This window comes from Aulonocara stuartgranti (genome assembly GCF_965226115.1).
Source record: "Aulonocara stuartgranti genome assembly, chromosome: 4".
NCBI lineage: Eukaryota > Metazoa > Chordata > Actinopteri > Cichliformes > Cichlidae > Aulonocara > Aulonocara stuartgranti.
The window spans coordinates 28,980,319-29,002,315 of record NC_138942.1 but is presented as its reverse complement, the minus strand read 5'-3'; the positions used below and the strand labels follow the sequence as shown (position 1 = coordinate 29,002,315).

General features: G+C 42.0%; 1 protein-coding gene across 8 annotated transcripts in view; it reads right to left on the bottom strand.

Moving 5' to 3' along the window:
• Positions 1–16,284, bottom strand: part of LOC309704789 (TANK-binding kinase 1-binding protein 1-like) — a 32,728-nt gene extending 16,444 nt beyond the window's left edge. For 2 of the 8 annotated variants that reach the window (XM_082530212.1, XM_082530219.1), the window contains exons 1-2: positions 13,357–13,484; positions 12,905–12,991 (exon numbers count right to left, since the gene is read on the bottom strand). The gene's annotated coding sequence lies outside the window, so the exon portion shown is untranslated. Of the gene's footprint in view, positions 1–7,140; positions 7,223–12,904; positions 12,992–13,356; positions 13,485–16,206 lie in introns of those variants that run through there. The other 6 variants (XM_082530214.1, XM_082530215.1, XM_082530216.1 and 3 more) reach the window with 6 other exon arrangements.
• Between the last annotated feature and the right edge of the window lie 5,713 nt (positions 16,285–21,997).

Here is a 21,997-nt window from a genome sequence, read left to right as displayed (position 1 = left end):
TTTTTACAGAAGCACAATCAGCATCAGCCAAGGACAGACCAGAGCAAGCCCGTATGTATTCATCACATGGTTACCCCTTCACTAAAACACAAACACAGTGGAGTCTACATCCATGTTATCCACACACTGTTTCTACTAGGGCTGAACGATATATCGCATTTGCGATAATATCGCGACATGATCAAGTGCAATTTTCTAACCGCAAAGGCTGCGATTATACTCTGGACATGTCCAAATTCATGGGCTGCATCCTCCTGAGGCCGCATTTGTAGACCGATTACGTCACAGCGACGCGCCGAAGGCTGTCCAAATTACTACCATATCCCAGAATTCATAGCGCGGCCCAGCCAAACTCCAGTTTCCAGCAATGGCGGCCGCTACTAAGTTTTAAAATTACTCATACTAATCTTTCTGGGTCACAAAATAAACTTTTAACATATTTTCAGGCGAGAAAGTAGTTGTGTAAACATCAAATATCTGCTCGGTTTATCAAGATATCCCATATTTGCAAAAGTGCTTCGACGTTTTCAGAGGCGTCTGCTACCCACCAGCTCGACAGCTAGCCGGGAGCTCGAGGGTTACTGATGCGGCCGAGAACGGCACAACTCCCGGCACATCATTTTCAGATCACCGCGGAGTTTCGCTGCTCGGGTTAAACGTAATATATAAGTCACTTAGACGACCTAAAAATGTTATTGTTGGGCTTTTTTCAGTGTTTTGTTTGTTCGTGAGTAAATCGGTTTGGCTGAGATTAAAGTTATTAGATTAGATAAAATAAAACTTTATTAATCCCCCGGGTGGGTTCCTCCTTGGTTTTCACACAGCTGACTAAACGTCAAACAGAAAACTTATTAAACAGAAGTATGAGACAGTCGAGAATTTACACCAGTGTCTGGTTATATTTTAGATAGCAAGAAGCAGACGGCCGAGTTTATTAAACTCCACCGAGACAGCGGTGACGCTAATCAGAACTAGCCTTCTGATTAGCTAATCAGAAGGCTAGACCGTCCAATTTCACGCCTTTAAATTTTAAAGGCGTGTTTGTGTGTGTGTTTATACAATTGCTATTATGTTTGCACTTTATGTGTAATGTTACTGACTGCAGAGATCAGTAAGATGTGTGTATTTTTTATTTATTAGTTTTATTTATTTAATATTATTTTTTAATTGAATGACTGTCTAGTAGTTCACAGATGTCGAAAAACTGAGTGTGGTAAAGCCACTGATTTTTTTATGTATATTTCTGCAATCTGCACATTGCACTGACTTTCATTTTAATGTTTACACCAGGGTTCCTTGTCAGCACTTTATGCTCAGATGTTTGTAAGCTAAAAATAAACTATTGTGTATGTTTAAATATACTGTTGTGATTGAAGAAGTTAAATAAAAATGTCAGTCATCAATTCATGCATCACCTCATGTCATCATAACAGAGGTCTGTCTTCCAGGAAAGAACAGTTTAAAATTAATGTAATATAGTATTGGCCATACTATATGATGTATTGCTTGTCTTTGTTTAATAATACAGAAGACAAAGACCTTAAAAAATAATCGCATATCGCATCGCAATCACAATATTGGGGCAAAAAATCGCAATTAGATTATTTTCCATAATCGTTCAGCCCTAGTTTCTACTCTATACTTGAGTTGCTCTTTGCTGATGACACAGGCTTAACATCCCACAAGGAAGACACTTGAAACAGCTTGTTACTTGTCTCTTCTATGCTTACAAGGAATTCAGGCTTGCTGTAAGTTTAAAGAAGATGCAAGTCATGGCACGGGGTAAAGATCACCCCCCAAAACATCGCTATAGATGGGTACAACCTACAATCATTCTTTATAGCAGTGAAGCCTCGACCAACTACATGAGGCATGAGAGAAAACTTCCACCTGAGGTGCCTGCAGTGCATTCTGTGGATTCAAAGACTAAACAAAGTGCCCAATTCAGAGGTCCTGAAATCCACAAACATGGACAGCATGTTTGCCCTTCTTTGTGAGTGGCACCTTCATTGTCTTGGCCACATCAGTCAAATGGAACTTGGCTGCATCCTTGAAGGACCTGGCGAGTTGATGAAGGGCTTGCGACCAAGCAAGACCAAGCACCCACGGCTGCACTTTAAAGATGTCTGTAAAAAAGACATGAAACTGTGCAGCATAAATACCATGGCATGGAAACCCGGCACACTTGATCGCTCAGTCTGGCGCCTCACTGTCAGGAGGGGAGCGGAAAAGGCAGAGGAAAACAGGGCTGCACACATCTCTGAAAAGAGAGCCAGAAGGGAGGCAGACAAACACCAGCCTCATCAGACGTCTCCTTGTGTCTGCGACGCATGCGATTGAGACTGCCACTCATGGACAGGACTTCTCAGTCATGCACACTGATGCTGGCATACCTGAAAGAACACCTGTCTGAATGTTACAACATCACTTCTTGACACGGAAGGATGCCGCCGCAAAAACTCTTCTGATTATTTATTGGAGTTTATATGATATGTGGAGGCGCGTGGTCTGCGGTGCCGCTGCATGGACCACAGATGCACCTGAGTGACATCTGCAATCACGCCTCACCAGGTTTAAAGTGTGAACTAGGTTTAAAGGTTCTGTTACAGACACCTTTAATTCTACTACATGAAGTTAATGCTAAAATTACTTCTGAAGTATGATTAAATATAAAAATCTATGGGGTTCTTTGACTAAAAATACAAAGATTATTGTTACTCTTGCCCCAAATAAGTAGAAAATACAAAGAAAAGAAATGTCACGTTTTTTGGTTTTTTTCTTGGTCTGGCTTCAGTGGGATTTATCTCCTCTATTGGCCAACTTATTATTCCAGCTGGGTATCTGATGACTAGTGGGGCATATGTATTGAAGGTGAGTTAATGTCTTACTTGAAGTAGTATACAGCTTGATGTTATTCATGTACACAAGGTATCTGATGGTCATTCTAGTCCTGAATGTATATTCCAGTCTCTTCCACTCTTCGTGATGAGCTGGCTTAGGGGGTTGAGGCCTATGCGGAATAGCTGCAGGGACCTTGGTATATTCTGCACTTGAAGGTAGATAGTGCCTTGGAGTTGGCCTTCAGTGTTGTCTTCCACGTTCAACACTGAGTTCCTGATGAATGTTATAAGTGCATTATTAACCTTGTATAGTGCTAAGGACTCCAGTATCCATGTGCTGTGCATTGAGTCACAGAGTGCCTTGTAGCCAATACAGACAATGCTCGGGTCTGTCTGGTCAACTGTTCTGTGAACCAATAGCTGGGGCTTTACGCCCTGTTGTTGTTGTTTTTTGTTTTTTTTGCAATATGTCTCTGAAGTGTGCTCATATCTCACTCATGTGCTTATTCAACTTGGTTGCTATGATATCTGAGAGGAGCTTCCATGTTGTGGAGAGGCAGATAATTGGCCAATAGCTTGATGTTGTTTTACCCCTTTGATAGCTATTGTTCTGCCCTGTGTTGGACAGTATGAATGAGTACATACTGTTAGCAGACATTTTATTTGTACTGCAATCCATAGATTGCTATTAGCTTCTTCATTCAGTAGTTGTGGGACAATGTCTGGTCCTGGTGCTCTCCAACTCTTCATGCTGTTGTTGGATACCTTCCTTTGTGAGGTTGCTTTTTTCCTACTCTTAGGCCCACCAGCCACTTGGCATTGGTGTAGTGGGACACCTTTTTCTCTCAGATGTTCTTCTAATATTGCTTATTTTCATTTCTGGGTAGGTCTGCCCTTGAAGCTGACAATACACCATGGATGGATCTTTGGAGACCAGGCCATTTATTCTTTTGGCCTCTGCTTCTCTGGTATATCTCTTGAGCTAAGTGACCAGAGCTGTGAGTCTCTGTGTGGCATATTCCAGACCCTCTGTTATGGAAACCCTGTTGTACCTCTTTATCATTAGTTAACTAACATCCTTACTGATTTTGGCTTCCATTCTTCTTTTTCTTTGTATCTGTGGAGTTTCATCTTATACCGAAGTGCTTCTAGGATTAATGTGGCAGTGATGTAACTGAGTTAAATGGTTTTAGTAACACTGTTAGTAAGAATCTGGTTAGATACCATATTTCTATGATTTTCAGGGCCAAGTACAATAACCTCAGTTTTATCTAAATTAAGAAGCAGAAAGTTAGCGGCCATACAGGTCTTTATGTCTTTAACTAATTGCAGTTTAACTAATTGGTGTTTGTTATCTGTCTTCATAGATAGATAGAGCTGGGTGTCATCAGCATAGCAGTGAAAATGTATGCTATGTCTTCTAATGATACTGCCTAGGGGAAGCATGTATAATGTAAACAGAATTGGTCCTAGCACTGAACCCTGTGGAACTCCATAGTTGACCTCAGTGTGTGAAGAGGACTCTCCATTTACATGCACAAATTGGATTCTATTAGATAGATATGATACAAACCACTGCAGCGCAGTACCTGTAATACCTACAGCATGCTCTAATCGCTCTAATAGGATATTATGGTCAACAGTATCGAACGCTGCACTGAGGTCTAGCAGTAAGGGCACAGAGATGAGTCTACTGTCAGAGGCCATAAGAAGATCATTTGTAACCTTCACTAAAGCTGTTTCTGTGCTGTGATGAGCTCTGAAACTTGACTGAAACTTCAAATAAGCCATTCCTCTGCAGATTATCTGTTAGCTGTTTGACATCTACTCTTTCAAGGATTTTTGATATGAAAGGAAGGTTGGAGATTGGCCTATAATTAGCTAAGACAGCTGGGGCTAGAGATGGCTTTTTGAGTAAAGGTTTAACTACAGCCAGCTTGAAGTCCTGTGGTACATAGCCGATTATTAGAGATTGTCATGGTCCTGGGTCGGTGACCCAGCGTTTTGTGTTTCCTTTTGGTTTCATCTTGTGTTTTGTGTTAATTCTAATTTTGTATTAGTTCTCAGGGTTTGGTGCTTCCGTGTTTTATCAGCCCTACCTGTGTCTGTCCTCTGTGCTCTGTTCGTATCCCCGAATTTGTGTTGTAAAACAGTCTGTGTGTTTCCTGTTTTACTTTGTAGGTCTGTGTCTCGTCTTGTGAATTAGGTTCGGCTGTGCTCCCCTCCTGTGTGTCATTCCCTCATTACCTTGTGTGTATTTATAGTGTGTGTCTGCTCCTACACCTGCTGATTTTGTCTCATGTGTGCCAGAGGCCCCCATGCCTGCTGGTTTTGCCTCATGTGTGCCAGAAGCCCACGTGCCTGCTGGTTCTGTGACTGTTTTCGCTGGGGGGTCCGAGGAGCCCGTCCAGCCATAACCATCATTGGCAGCTTCTGCTGGGGGGTCCGAGAAACTGCTCCAGCATCCTGCTTTTGCTGGGAGGTCCGAGGAGTTGCTTCAGCTTGCTGCTTGCTGCTTCCAAGAAGCCCGTCCGGCCATCACCGCCGTCTATCGCGCCGTCGTCTGCAGCGCCACCGCCTGCGGCTTCCATGCCATCGCCTGCAGCGCTGCCACCTACAACATCCACGCTGTCATCTGCAGCATCAGCATCATCCTCGTCTGCAGCATTGACATCATCCTCACCTGCAGCTTAAGCCTCACCTGCAGCTTCAGCATCAGCTTCAGCTTCGCAGCATCCTCATCCACGCCTGCAGCGTCAAGCATCCTCATCCATGCCTGGTCCAGCCCCAGCATCAGCCTCGCATGGTCCAGCTTCAGCTTCGGCCTCCTGAACTGTTAACGCGCTGCCACTGCCTTCTGCGTGGTCGGCCTTGACTTGTCCAGCGCCGACGGCGAAGCTTGTCCAGGGGTTGGCCACGTGGCAAGCGATGGTGCAGGTTCCACAATAGAAGCTCCTGAAAGCTGAAGGCTCTGCCTACCATTATACTTTTAAAGAACCACAAGTCACCACTATTAGGGTGAGATGGGACTAGGAGGTCTTTACAATAAGATGGAGCCTGATTATTGAAGTGTGTCAGGAGAAGCATTTTAAATGTATCTGTGAAGGTTCTCAGTCATCCAGGTCATCGTAGTCTAAGGAGCTTGGAAATAAAAGAGTCTGGACTTCTTTAAGTTTTCTTGAAGACGTTTCACCTCTCATCCAAGAAGCTTCTTCAGTTCTAGGTGCAATTGGTTGAGAGTCCCAGATTTTAAGCCCTATGGGAGTGTCCGCAAGAGGGTCATGGACCCTGTATCGATCCTCTACCTAATCACACGAGCCAAGGTGTGAAAACGGTGTGGGACACAATCAGCCAAGGTTTCAGGTGAACCCATAGTGAAACCTAGCCCCACCCTATCATGTGATTTATATTATTTATTGAGGTCAAATGGCCCAGGATGTGAGTGCTATATGTTAAGGTGTCTGGGAAGGGATCTCAAAAGCTGGATTATAGACATCAGACTGTTGGTGTCGTAGCCACCTCCTCTTTCACTCCTCTTTCAAGCCATCTGTTTTCTCTATCCAAAATTTTAACATTGGCATCCTTGAAAGAGAGACCTTTAGACTCAGTTGTACATCTGCATCTGAAGGATAAATGATCTCTTTTTTAAAATCCAGATAACCCAGGGGGGAAAGCTGTTTGTGAGTCTGGAGGTGTGAGAACCTTATAAACCTAAGATACCGTCTGGAGGGCAACGGGTCAAACAGGTGGCAGGCAAGATGCAAGAGGCCACCTGTGATGGCCCTTGTTTTCCTGAGACAGGAGCAATTGACGGCCTCCAGGGTGGCAGAGGACAGCTAAAATAAATAAAATAAATAAAAAATAAAGATTTTTTTCAGCAGTGTTACCCTATGTGCATGCTTCCTGTTCTCATCTGTGGGCCAGACACCCAGGCAATAGGAAACCATGCTCTCCAATGAGGTGCGGTAGACAGTCAACAGCAGCTTCTGGTCCAGGTTGTTCTTCCTGTGTTTACAATAAAACTTGTAAAAACCTTAACACTGCTCTGTATTGTGTCTGTGCTTGAATCCACTCATAAGTACTGGCCTTCAGGTGCCTTCACACCGCCGACTCCATACAATGACTAACATAATTTGCGGCTATGCAGCAGAAAGATTCAGTGTTGTCAAGAAAGTAGATACCAAGCCCACTTACACAAGAACCACTTACACCAGAGCCATCAAGATCCAGCTGAGGCAAGAGCTCCATACCTTCAAAAAACATATAAGGTGTAGTGAGAAGAAAGAAGAAACAAGCTGACCTTCAAGACATCCTAAGGAGGTAGAAGGTTGGAGACCCTTCGGAGAGCAGAGTAGCAAGGATCTTCATGTTGACCGTCACTTCTAGGACAGAAACATCAGATTGTCATCGGCAGGAAAAAGGGATTATAACCAGATGTACCATCTTAGTCATCCGATAAGAGCATTTATGGATGACCTGACTGTTACAACAACATCAGTTCCAGGAGTTAACTGATGTTGTTGTAATATCCAGGAGGTAAGGACATCTTGCAAGGCCTTGAGAAACTTCACCTTTACCTGGGCAAGGATGAGCACTAAGCCCACCAAATCAAACTCTATGGTGCTAAAAAGGGGGAAAGTGGCTGACAAATTCCATCTTTCTTAGATAGGATTGGCATCCCCTCCATATCAGGGCAGCTAGTGAAAAGTTTTAAAAGTTGTATCACTGAACAGGCAGAGAGAGCTGTGGAGGTGGCCAAGTCATTCTTCAGGCAGAAGGATTTGGTGGATACACTGGCATCCAGGAGAGCTTGCTTGTTTTTTCCCCCCCCCAAAAGCCTCACATGGACAAGGCTAGAGAAAATGAGAGAGACCACATAATCCAAGAAGAGGACTGAGCAGATGTGAAGGAAGAGCAAATGTGTAGGACAGTGGGGCTCAGGCAGCAGGTGGCCTGGACAAAACGTAAGCTACAGTGGAAAATCACCTGAGGAACATCATGCAAGCGGATGTCCATTGTGTCTGATTCCTCATCCATGCCCTACCAAGCCCAGCCAATCTCTATTATGTGGGGCAACCATGAGACACCAATCTGTCAGCTATGCTCAAAAAGGGGATACTTAGAACATCTACAGAGTAGATGTCCAAAGGCTCTGCAGAAGGTTGCTACCACTGGCGTAACAACCAAATGCTGAAAGCAGTGGCAGAAAGCATTGGCAATGCAATCTTCTCTGGGAAATAACATCTTGCCACGAAGAGGAGAATTGCCTTTGTCAAAGCTGGAGAGAAGTCCTGCCAACAGCAAAGGACAAGGTCAGGTCTTCTCTACACAGCCTGGAAGCTACAACCCCATTTGGGGAAGCAATTGAAGTTCCCCCAGCACATTGCTAAAACATCCATATCCATGATCCATGGACGGTTGCTGCTGGGATGCAAGCTGGGGTCTGATCAACTTCAGCTGGGACTGGATTTGGAAGTGGATTTGAATGTGTAATCTCTTTTGTTTACTTTATTTTTTCTTCTTTTCGCACTGAGAGAATTGCAACTCAGTTTCGTTGTTTAATGCTTCATTGCTACAATGACAATTCACTAGCAGGGACCACTTCCTCGGTAACGATGGGCAATGAGGGATGAGGAAGTGTGTATAGTGCTGCGGTTTGGGGAAGGCCTTGAAGGGGACTGGCAACGGCTCTCGGGCCGGGCAGATCCCCATGTACTAACGAGAAATAAATGGAGGAAAGGAAGAGAGGAGAGGAGAAGAGGAGAAGAGCAGAAAGAAAAGGGGGGGGGGGGGGGGCAGGGGGAGCATGAAAATGAGAACAGCAGGTATTGGAGGGGGGGGGGGGTTATAGCCTGAGGCCGGAGGGGGAGTGAAGGAGGAGTGGTCCCGCTCCTGAAATTCAGATGATATCTCCACTAAAGAGTCTGTCTCTGTTTTCTGATGTGCTGGTGTCATGCGTTGCTGTGTAGCAGGCAGGTTGAGACCCAATATGCAGAACTCAGAGACAGAACTAAACTCAAAACAACTTTACAAAAAAGTAGACGGGGCAAAATTACAAGAAACTCAGGATACTAATGGGGAAATGCGAAACACACAGGGAACACAGTGATGGGAGGTACTGTGCCGAGGCTTCAGAGCACATGTAAAGACATATAAAGAATAAAACAAGATGCATAAACACAGACAGGGACGAAGACAAAAGAACGTGACATAGACAAAAGATAAATAAACATGAAGACAAGACTGACTAAGCACGGAAGATCTAAGAGAAAGGCAGACTTGACAAAGGGAACACAGGAGGACAGAAAAAACAACCCTGAAGAAAATCTAAAAATGATAACTATAAATACCAAATATGAACAAAAACACAACCTAAGTAAAAATCCCCTCCATACAACTCAAAACTGAACACTTCAACAAACCAAGTCAAACAGAGAATATCACACACACACAGCTGGATAAGCAATTCCAATCCAGGAGGTCCTATCTCACAACTTACAGAACTCAAAGAATCTTTGCTAACATCTTGTTGTCAGATACTACAGTCTAGCATAGTTCATGACTCCCCATGTTTCTTTTGGCAGTAAAAGGGGGACCAACAGAATATAAGGCAAGTGGCCATAATGTTATGCCGTCTGTGTCGTTATATTCCTCTGTTATTGGTTGGCTTGTACAGGTTTCAGTAGCATTTAAAGTAGGAGAACTAGTAAAACTGTCTGTATTGTACTCTGTATTTTTAATCCCTATACAGATTGAATGTCATATGTGGCTGTGTGACAGGCAAGGCAGAACCCAAACACAGGACTCGAACACAAGGGAATTAGTTTTAAGGTGGCAGCTATGATGGCCAAATTAAGCTTTCTGAAACATTGAAGCTTGTATTCAAAAAGGTTTCATTACTCGAAGCTGTTCAACAGTCCTCTTTTGTGCCATCTTGTGGCCAAAAGTATGAAGAGCAGCTTGAATAAACAGCTTGAAATGAACTGCTTCCTACAGAGCTGAGTTGACAGTTTCTGTTTAATATCATGTGACTGAGGTGCTTTGAACATGTTTTTATGTATGTATGAATGTATGTATGTATTTATGGGGGGGCGGGGGGGAGTGAAAAAGAATGATTATTTGATTAATAAATACTTTTGATAAATAAACTTTTTCTTAAACGTGCTGTGTTATGGTCTCCTTTTGTTTGACTTCTTGACATTTGAAAGCAAAACATTCTTTATAATAATATACAACACGCTCTTATAATAGGTTGGGAGTATGCTTGTGCTGTAAGGTCCCCATTTCCACATGGTTATGTAATTAACCAATGCACAGCTACACTTGTATATAATATATTATAACTTATATCTATAATGTATTTTAGGTACTTTTTTACCTTGGGGTAGAATTTTTTAAAAACTAGTAAAATAAAAACAACACATAAGACTGTTCTATTTATTTTTTCTTTAGGAATAGGCAGAATGTCCTCTCTTTCTCGCTGGCTCCATGTCTCTCAATATGTCACACACTTCGCTCTCTCACACAAAATCACAACAACACAGCACAAATCCTGCCAATGATTCCCTTCATTATAAACCATGGAAACAGGTATTGAAGCAGAGACGTACCAAATGAAGCTTCACACATCACTGATCATGTGACTCAGGTTAGCTGAACCAAGCCTCGACACTGCTTCAGAAGCAGTGTGTTGTTTTTGGTTTTCTGCACCGGAGCCTCCGCTTCAAACGGAACATCACTAAAAAACTCTAACGAGGGAGAAATTAGGAACTGGGAACTAGAAAACATGGAAAGTATAGGGTACAGGGAATCACACAGCAAACAGGGATGACGCAACAACAAGCAGGGGGAGACTAAAATACACACAGGATAATTAAACGATGAACTAACAGGACAGGGAAAGCAAAATTGAACACACAGTAGTACACAGACACTGTCAAAATAAAACAGGAATTAACGTCAGCTGATTCAGTCCCAACTGACCTATTTTAAAAAATGTGTCTCATTACCAAGAAACATCTCATGATGGGTAAAAACCAATGAGCTCTCTCCAGACCATTGAAACAGTGGCGTGTCTAGAAAATTTTTGTTGGGGGGGCCAGGTAGGGGCACAGATTTGGAGAAGGGTGGCAGATGTAATTGGCAGATAATGTTTAAAAAAAATTCTACCAACCATTAACCATAATTCAATAACCCTGTAAACCTAATAACCGAATGCGCTTTTAACTCTTATTAGAATGAGATTTTAACCACTACGGTGCAAAGTTTTTAGATACTGTGTTGATAAAGTACAAGAGATACAATCAGTGCTTTGTCAGTGTTTACTCAGCATTCAAGGACAGCAATATTTGCATAGTATTTTTACTGACACATAGTGCACACATGTTTTGGGCAAAAACATTTTTTAATATTAAAATACGAACATTTGTAACAAACAATTGACAAATTAGCCAATGCCAATGCAAAACTTTATCTGCCTATTAAAAAAAGAAGATAATCTTCTCACAAACTGGTGTTTGATTTTGAAACAGGAAAAAAGTGGGGAAACAACTGAAAAGACTAACATTTGAATGAAACCTGAAAGCAAGTAAATACTTTCTATGCTGCCTTATGGTAAACTTTGGTAATATTGATGTATGAAGAACAACACTGGCTGATGATGAAATACAGTCAGCTGGCATGGTGACACTGCCAGTATTAACCTGCAGGGCTGGACTGGGACAGAAAATCTGGCATTTTGACTACAGACCGGCCCACCAGGTATAATAATAATGGATACTTTATTGATCCCCATGGGGAAATTACTTGTTTTTCTCTGCATTTGACCCATTCACTCAGTGAAGCAGTGGGCAGCCCACTAAGCAGGCGCCCGGGGAGCAGTGTGTAGGGACGGTACCTTGCTCAGGGGTACCTCAGGGTAGCCGTTAAGTGGATTCAAACCGCCGACCTTCCGATCATGGGGCGACCACTTTACCTACTGAGCTATCCCTGCCCCATTAAAGCCATAAAGACTTTGAATGAAAACAAATGCTGTTGTGACAGTGATGTACACTGTCTTTCTGGTATATGTATGATTTCTATACATTTTACGTCAGATAAAAACTTTGGTTGTAAGATTTAGATAATTATTTAATAAAAGCTAGATATTTTAAATGAGAATAAGAAAGAAAAGTATTTCTTTGTGCCCCCTTTCCCTGTTAATGCCCTACCTGGCCCCCTGGCAAAAACTTCCTAGACCCGCCCCTGCACAGTTACCAGCTGTCAGCTGCTTAGAAAAGGATCCTGGTGTTATTTGTCTCTCAGAAACAGTTCATAACTTCCCTTCAACTCATTCATGTCACCTAAAAGGTAAACTTGTTTCTCCATCATCTGTTCAGCTCTGATGATTCAGTAAGGACATCTCCTGGTTTCATCTTCATGTTTCCCTCTCACCACATATCCAAACTGACATCATGACCAGCAGCTTTACAGCTGTGGCTCCAGCAAACATCAGCTGATACTAGAAATTAATATTAAATAAATTCTGACAACAGCTGATCAAGCTTAAACGTGCTGCTGTTGTTTAGCGCGACATCTGCAGGTTTCCTCTTTCTGGCGCAAAGTGAGTGATAAACAAACAAGAGAGAAAAGCCGATCAGCTGATCATTGATCAGTTTTATGATTGAAGTAGAAACAGGAGAGGGAGGGGGGAGAGAATGAGAGAAGAAGAGGCAGCTGTGCAGCGTAACGACAGAATAACTCCAGCTTTGTGTCTTTTTCCATTCTAGCTAAAGTCCGGGACAAACTGCGTCTCTTCTCAGCTCAATACGAAACGTGTAATATTTTCTCTGAATGAGGGACCATCCCATTTTTTTAAGGAGCCGTTGGCAACTCTACTAACTAACCTTATGAATAAAATAAAGTTCACTATCAGTAACATCACCCACCTAAAAACTCCATCAAGCTGGCTAGAACGCAGTACGAGTTATTGCAACTGACAGTAAAAAGTCAGCACAACGAAAATAAACTGCACCTAAACTTAGTTTATATCTGACCCAGATAGACTGCAGGTCATAACTTCTTACCTGAAGTTCAGTTCACCTGACACTCGGACTGGTGGCCTCCTCGGGGCTCTCCACCTGCCTCCCCTTCCCTCATCCACCTGCTGGCCTCTGTGGGAGCCCCGCCATAGACACCACCAAACAACTGAGTTATTTTTACACATCTGCCAGCATCTGGCCAGCCCACCACCTGTCATTGTTCATGCCATTACAAAAAAAAAAAAAAAAAAAAAAAGCCACCGGGCATATGCCCGGTATGCCCGATGGCCAGTCCTATGTTAACCTGCAACCAAATCTGCAGCTCCATACAGCAATGTTACGACTTAGATTATATCTTATAACTCATAACTCTTATGTTAGCTGCCCTCAGTAGTATATATATACGACGGCTGCAATAATTCTTTAAGTGTTATTTTCTCCTTGGGATTCTAATTTCACCAAAGTTTACTAAACTCAACAAACTTAATATTACTTACCGGGACATTTATTCTGTTTTCATTTTCTTTCACCGAAAAATTGTTTCCTGCAGTGCTGTCTTTCGTGCTTGGCTCTCCTACCTTTGCTAACGTGATGCACATAGCGCAGAAGCCGATGCTGCATTCACTTACACTCGGATATCTGAGCTTCACCGTGAAAACATAATCGTACATTTGTTTGAATTTTATTGTTTTACCTTTGGGGTGGCACCTGGGGTGGCCAGTCTGTTGGGGGGGTGGCCTGTGCCCCCCCAGGCCACCCCGCTGGACACGCCATTGCATTGAAACCTTATTGTTGCAAAACATCTTGATGGGATTTGTCACAGAAGAATTCCTAAACTACTGAATGTGCCAGTGAGCACTGTTGGGGCCATAATCTAGAATTGGTAAGAACATCATTTTACCATAAGCAGGCCACGACCAGGTGATCCCCGCAAGATTTCAGGAAGGCAGTGAAAAGAATTATCAGAAGAGTTTTCCAAGAGCCAAGGACCAGTTGTGGAGAGCTACAGAAAGACCTGAAATCAGCAGGTAGAATTGGTTGAAAGAAAGCAATAAATAATGCGCTCAACCATGTATGGACACTCACCACACCGCGTTTACAGTTTGCTGACCAACATTTAGACAAGCCTGTGAAATACTGCCAGGATATAGCCTGATTAATTAAGACCAAAACTAAAGCATTTGGATGCCATAATACACACTATGTTTGGAGGTAAAAACAGACTGCATGTCGCCCCAAAAACACCATATCAACAGTGAAATTTGGAGGTAGGAACAGCATGGTATGTGGCTGTTTTTTGGCATTCAGCATTTGGGGGGGGGGGGGGGGGGGGGGGTCATATAATTGAAGGAAAGATGAATGGAAAGATGTTCTGAGACATTTTTGATTAAAAAAAAATCCACTGCCACCTACCAGGATGATGAAGGTGAAACGAGGGACGTGTCAGCAAAACAACAATCCCAAACACACAGCCAAGGAAACGCTCATTTGCTTATAGAGAAAGAAATCTTTGCAAGCTCCTTTGAATAGAGAAAGAAAGTAAACCTCCTAGACTAGCCCAGCCAATGACCTGACCTGAATCCTGAAAACTTTTCCCTGTGTCATTTCTGCATCATTAGTACACATAATTTAATTATGTACTTCTATGGTTTGATTTATTTGCATGTGTGGGTTTGATGGGTTGAGACATTTGATGAGAATTTCATGTCAGTAGCACTTTTAGAAATATATTTTCTTAAAAAATTGGTGACGTGTTCAATACTTATTTTACCCTCTGTATGCACTCACCAGACAATGTATTAGGTTACCTGTTGAACTGCTTATTGCAAATTTTAGCCAATCACATGTCAGCAACTCAGTGCAATTAGGCATGTAGATGTGATCACAATGATTAAAGTCCAGCCTTAGTATCAGAACAGGGGGGAAAAAAGGTGATTTAAGTGAAATTGCATGTGGCATGGTCATTGGTGCCAAACGGGCTAGTCTGGCATCAGTGAGTATTTCAGAAACTGTTGATCTACTGGGATTTTCTCACATAACCATCTCTAGGTTATGTAAGCACTGCTCATATAACTAGGTCTCTATTTTAGACCATTCTCTTTTTTAAAGCATGACCATCCAAGTGTGCACAGAAAAGGCACATTTAAGTCATGCTTTGCTATGCATCATTATGCACAAAATTCAAGAACTGATCATGCAAGTGTCACAACAAAACTGTTTGATTATTAGCTATAATGTGATTGATGATTTTAGTCCAGCAATTTTATACATTCAGTAATAGATGAACACTCAATGCTGGCCGTCAGTGAGAGCACATTTAATCTTTTTCTGAAATTTTATATTAATTTAAGCTTCAATGTATTCTATTCGGTAAGCTATTACAGTGCTCATATGCAGTGGATCATTAGTTTTGGGGAAGAACAGTATTATACTATTTTGGCTGTAGCGCAGGTGATCTACTAATAAGAAGGTTAGTGGTCCATCCTCACTGCTCCAGTCTGCATGCCTAAGTATCCTCACACACTGAACACCAAGTTTCTCTCTGATGTATTCACTGGAGAATGAATGCATGTAAATGTTAGATAGAAAGCACTTACTAACACCTGTAGAATATGTGTGAATGGATGAATGAGTCGTGTTGTATAAATAATGTAGAAAAGTGCTATATAATAACCAGTCCATTTATATGATCAGTTTGTCTGAGTTATAAATAGGCCATCTCAGCTCATTTCAAAAGCGATTTCAAAAGTAGGGTCATGTCTGTACTAACCTTATTGTGTGAATAGCACGATTTGTGATTTGCACATTTTCGAAAGCCCCCCCCCCACACACACGCACACTTAAGAGGAAATTAGCTAAGGTATTGACAAAGTGTCCAAAACCCGACAGTACTTGAAGGCAACACGTCTAATGCGATTGATAAAGCCTCGCATCTCCATTGCTCCTTTAGTCATAACTGCAAATAGTCACACACGCAAAAACACACAGTCTCACTGTGTCAAGTGTATGTCATTATATTTCTCTATCCATGCTTATATTGCAGGGGGATATTGCAATCTATACAATCTATTGTCGAGCCGGGTAAAAAAGAAAATAATCTTTCTGTGATGTAACAATAAATTAATGTGTGTTTTTAAAAAAAATCGCTACAACGGTGTTGCTGATGCTTTTCCCCGAGAGCATCCTCCGTTGCGCCACTAAAGCATGTCATCCTGACCCGTTTGGAAATGCAGACATGTTTTAGCCGGTAACATAACAGGACAGCAGATACAGTAGATTGCAGCAACACGCACAATATCGGAAATTAGAGAGAAGACGCATGCGGCACTAAAGCTACTTTTACTCACGGCTCTGAAGAAACGCCATGAACATGATGGTATCGTTGATCCTGAGGAGGGTCGACATGACTGGAGTCTGACATCAGCAGTGTGTGTAGCGGGGTTGAGTGTACTTCCCCCTCCCCCTTTTAACAACATGGGGAGGGTAAGCGAAAAGATGAATACTGAGGAAAACCAGCTCGCAAAACTTTTTTACTAAACTGTCTAAAGGGGAGTTATTCATAAAGAAACATTTTTGAACATAGGCTTTCTCACATTCTATGACCAGCCTCACGAAAACCCTGTATTGGGTATGGGGAATGAGAAGGATGGATGGATGGATTGCATATACAGGGGTTAACAAAATCATTTTGGACATGCAACAATCTGTGAGATCTGATCTTCGTCTACACACAACACAATATCCATTTATCCACCTTCTTCCTCCTACACAACTTAGCAAGCCTGTCCCAGATGGCAGAGGACGAGAGGCAGGGTACACCCCGGACAGATCGCCAGTCTGTTGCAGGGCAAACACAGAGAGACAGACAACCATTCACTCACACCTATGGTGTGGCCACTTTAGAATCACCATTTATCTAACCCCACTAACTGCACATATGGTGACTTTGGGAGGAAGCCGAGTACCCAGAAAGACCCCACATAGACACGAGGAGCGCATGCAAATCCATCCTTTCCCTGACGCTGGAATTGAATTCAGGACCTGGAGGCAACAGTGCTAACCATCCCATTGTATTCAGACAAAAACAATCTACCCTTCCTCCTTTCATTCCTCCCCTGATGACATTTAATTTTCAATTTTATTTATAAAACGCCAAATCGAAACAACAGTCATCTCAAGGTGCCTAATATTGTAAGGTAAAGACCCTTCAATAATAAGGATACAACCCTAACAGTCAAAGGAGCCCTTTGAGCAAGCATTTGACAACAGTGGGAAGGAAAACTTTTAACAGGAAGAAATCTCCGCCATCACCATTTTCAGGGAGGGACAGCTATCTGCTGCTACCAGGTGGAGGTGATGGGAGGAAGAAGACACACTGTGAAAGAGAGCCAGAGATTAATAAATAACTAAAGATTAAATTCAGAGAGGTGTATAAACACATAGTGAAAAAAGATGAGTAAAGAAGAAATATTAAGTGCATCAAAGGGAAGCCACAACCTAGGCCAATTGCAGTGTAATTAAGGGAGGATTCAGGGTCACCTGATCCAGTTCTTACTATATATGCTTTATCAAAAAGCAACGTTTTAAGCCTAATCTTAAAACTAGAGAGGGCCCCTGCACTGAAAAAAAGAACAGGTTGGATTTACTTAATTCAATAGTGGACATTGGTTGCACACAATTGCTTTGCTTTGGCGGAAACTTAAACAACTTATTCATATTCAATAACCTGTGCATTTTGTGTTGATGAAACGTGATTGAAAAATGTTTAGATGAAGTAAGTTGAGCTCTTGGAATATTTTAATCCTTCACAATTTTGTCATTTTATTCCAACACTATTCATTAACTTTTACCCCAATACTACTTGGTCACTTAAATACTACATGTTGTCTTCATATTACATAATGTTCAACAAAGTCCAGAGTCTAGTTAACATTTGAACCCAGGACCATAATAAATAGCATACACGTGGTGTGTGTGTAGTTGGCTGCCTGTCATAACTCCAGTGATTTACCTGCAGTTTGAAATCTCATGTGATCTTGTGAATTTCATGTCCAGAAACTAACCACTCTTACTAGAATATTTCATGTCATCTCAACAAGAACAAATTAAGTTAGTGAATTTCATACAGATACATGATTTAATTATTGTATCTGGGACTTTCTGTCATGACGAATTGGGTTAAAGGACTCAGGTGCGAGACTCCTTGCAGAGTGACAGTGGATTTATTCACAGTGAAAAGGTGAGTCAACTGTTCGAGTCAGTAATCCAAAAAGGGCAGTGCAGTGATACGGTGGCTTCTCCCCGTGGTGACAGTGCAGTGACAATCCAAAACAACTCCTTGTGCCCACTCCTCCGATCCCTGAATCCTGGAGGCAAATGAGAAAAACACACGCACAGTAACGAAAACGTTCTCTCTCCTTCACAAACTGGGTATGCTAGTCGCGACTACGCTGCCCGTTTTAGTTCAACATTCCAGCGTTGGTTGTGACTCGACCGCACCGTTAAATAGGTCTGCTTCAGATTAGTTGTAGCCGGCGAAGTGATTACGCACAGGTGCGACCATTCCAGCTCAGGACACTCCCCCCGGGTCAGCTGCCGTTCCGTGCCACGGCTTCGAGAAGTACATGTTCCAGCAGAAAAAACACACATGCACAGGATGGAGAGGAAAACACGACAAAGTACACAAACACCACCAAAAATTGGCAAGGCGATCGGTGAGGACCGTCTAGCCGTGACACTTCCCACCATTTGACCTTAGAGCTAAAGAAGCACCACTAATCCAGAAGTAGTTATCTCACTTGACGCTGAGAAAGCTTTCGATCGTGTAGAGTGGAGCTTTCTTTTTGCGGTCTTACAAAGATTTGGTTTCAAGGACAGATTCATTTCATGGATTCGACTGTTGTACAAGGCACCCCAAGCCAGTGTCTATACAAATGGTGTTTCCTCTGGCTACTTCTCATTGTCACGTGGAACGAGACAGGGTTGCCCCCTGTCCCCCCTACTTTTTGCTATTGTAATTCAATCCCTATCTATAGCTTTGAAGGCCCTTTCTCATTTTCATGGTATTTCCCGGTCAGGCCTTGGTGTAAAATTGTCTTTATATGCAGATGACCTGCTTCTATATGTTTCTGATCCCTTATCTAGTATACCATCGATTGTGTCTCTATTAAAAACAAGTTCGGCTCTCTGTCAGGTTACAAAATAAATCTTCTTAAAAGTGAGTGTTTCCCCATAAATTCTTTAAGTCTTAGACTTAAACAATCTGACATTCCTTCTAGACTTAGCCCTGCCGGCTTTAAATATTTGGGAGTTAACGTGACTCGTAATTTGACTTCTCTACACTCTTCCAATTTCTCCCCTTTAATGACTCAAATTCAATCAGATTTTCAGAGATGGAAATCGCTACCTTTGTCCCTAATTGGTCGGATCAATGCTGTAAAGATGAACATTTTGCCTCGATTGTTATTTCTGTTTCAGAGTATTCCTATATTTTTACCTAAAGCTTTTTTCAAAAAGTTAGACCAGCTAGTTACATCGTTTTTGTGGGGAGGGAAACATCCCAGGGTGAGGAAATCATTATTACAGAGACTGACATTTGATGGTGGTCTCGCCTTGCCTAACTTTTTATTTTACTATTGGTCCTCTCATATTCACAAATTGACCCATTGGCTTGAATCTGCTGTGGTGCAAACTGGAGCGCCTGTCGTGCACTTCCTCATCCTTAGAAGCTTTATTGTTCTCTCCACTACCACTTAAGCCTTCTCATTTCACCCAAAATCCCGTGGTACAGTCTAGTCTAAGTACATCTCTGCATCAGTACACATGCCCATCACACAGAACCATCTGTTTACTCCTGGCCTCATTGATGGTACCTATGTACAGTGGAAGCATCATGATATTAATACGTTTAAGAATCTCTTTAAAGATGGCACTTTCTTAACTTTTTTAGACCTGTGTTCTGAAACAAATCTTCCAGCTACTAATCTATTCCATTATTTTCAGGTACGGCATTGCACTTCTGCTCTCCTCCCCTCCTTGTCATGGGCTGGGTCGTGTGACCCAGTGTTTGAGTTTTGTGTATTTTTGTATCCATTTTTGATCTAGTTAATTTCTAGGTGGCTATTTAGTCCTTTATTTCTTAGTTGTTTCTGTCATCTCCCCCTGTACTCAGTCTCCCTGATTCGTGTGTCTACCTGTCATGTTTCATGTCTGTGTGGTTATGTTAAGTTCATGTCATGATTTATCTTCATGTCTCTGGGTTTCCTGTTTTATTTTGAAAGAGTCTGGTGTTCTTTGTTCACTGCATTTAGTTTTACTCTCCCCTGTGCTGTAATTATGTTTCATTCTAGTCAGCTGTGTCCTCATGTGTCTCCACTTCCCCTGATCGCCTCAGGTGTGTATTTAGTCCTCAGTCTTGCGGTGTTCAGTGTCGCGTCGTCTGTGTTCTCACCTCCGTGTGTTCACGGTCAGTCTTTGCAGTGATCATCATAGTCTCTGAGTCTTCTTAGTTTGTCACAGTATTAGTTTTCCCAGTTTAGTTATAGTCTAGTTTAGTCACGCTATCCCTGCTTTGTTTGTACACTTTGTCTTCAGCCATAATAAAGGCTCGCTTTCTGTTAAGTTCACTCCTGTCTACTCACTTGTGTACGCACCTGGGTCCATCACACACACCACCGCACGGCCTGTCTCCGCAGACCGTAACACTCCTAAACTCTTCTTCCAAATGTCCAACCGTGGGAGGAATTCTTATCCCTTAAACCCAATAAGAAGTCAATTATATCTTTAATATATAAACAACTTATGGATTTAAATGTCCACTCAGTTGTTAAAATTAGGGGGGCTTGGGAGCGGGAGTTAGGAGTAATTTTTTCGGATCAGCAATGGGAGAAAGCAGTATCCAGTGTCCGTTATAGTACGTCCTGTGCCAGGTTACAACTTATGCAGTTCAAGGTGTTGTACAGGGTTTACTATTCAAAGTCTCGTCTGTCTGAGATTTACCCACAAGTGATGGATCAGTGTGAGAGATGTCATGCCACCCCATGTGACCAAGGTCATATGTTCTTTCTGTGCCCAAGACTCCATGGCTTCTGGAGTAAGTATTCAGTTATTCTTTCCAAGGCTCTTGGGACCCAAATCTGCATGGACCCTTTTCTGGCTGTTTTTGGGCTTCCAGTCAACACTGGTCTAACCGACCCTACACACTTCAAAATATTAGCCTTTACATCACTTTTGGCTAGACGTTGCATCTTACTCCTTTGGAAATCTTCAAAGCCACCTTCAGTTTCTTTTTGGTTTAGAGATGTGATGTCATTTCTTAAATTGCAAAAGATAGGCCTTGTGGCGAAGGGCAAATACAGAGAATTTTATCGTATCTGGGGCCCCTCCGTAAACTATTACAAGTCATTAAACGCTCTACCAGCTGATTAATATCATATCCCCCCCCCCCCCCCCCCTTTTTTTTTGTGTGTGTTTTGGGGTTTGTTGTTTGTGTTTGTTTTGGGTTTCGTCTTAGGTTTTGTTTTGTTTGTTTGTTTTGTCAATTTTATTTAAGCATGAGTGTGGGTGTGCCTGTGTGTGTGTGTGTGTGTGTGTGTATTATTGTATCTGTTCATGTAAGAAAAACTAAAAAATATGTGAGGGGAACAGATTGTATTGTCATTGTAAACTAGTGTACACTTGTCTCTCAATAAAAATATGAAAAAAAAAAAAAGAACTGAAGAAGCTTCTCGGATGAGAGGTGAAACATCTTCTAGTAACTTAAAGAAGTCCAGACGCTTTAATTTGCAAGCTCCTTTGACTACGATGACCTGGATGACTGAGAACCTTCACAGACATGATTTAATTATGCTCACCATAGAAACATGAAATTATTTTGTTACACTTTACAAATGACAAGTTAGACTTTTGTAAACTTAACAACCATTCAATTTCCTTTTTTCGGTAACAAAACTAGAGGCAGCTGCTCAACTTGACTGAGATGGATGCCTCCCTCAAACCATGATCCAAAGCGCGCAAAATGAAATCACGTGCAGTGTCAGATTTAACATTGGTATATTATTATAAGGTTATATAAGGTACTACGCTCAAAAATTTAAATGAAAATAAAAAAATTAATGAAAATGATTTTTATTGGTTAAA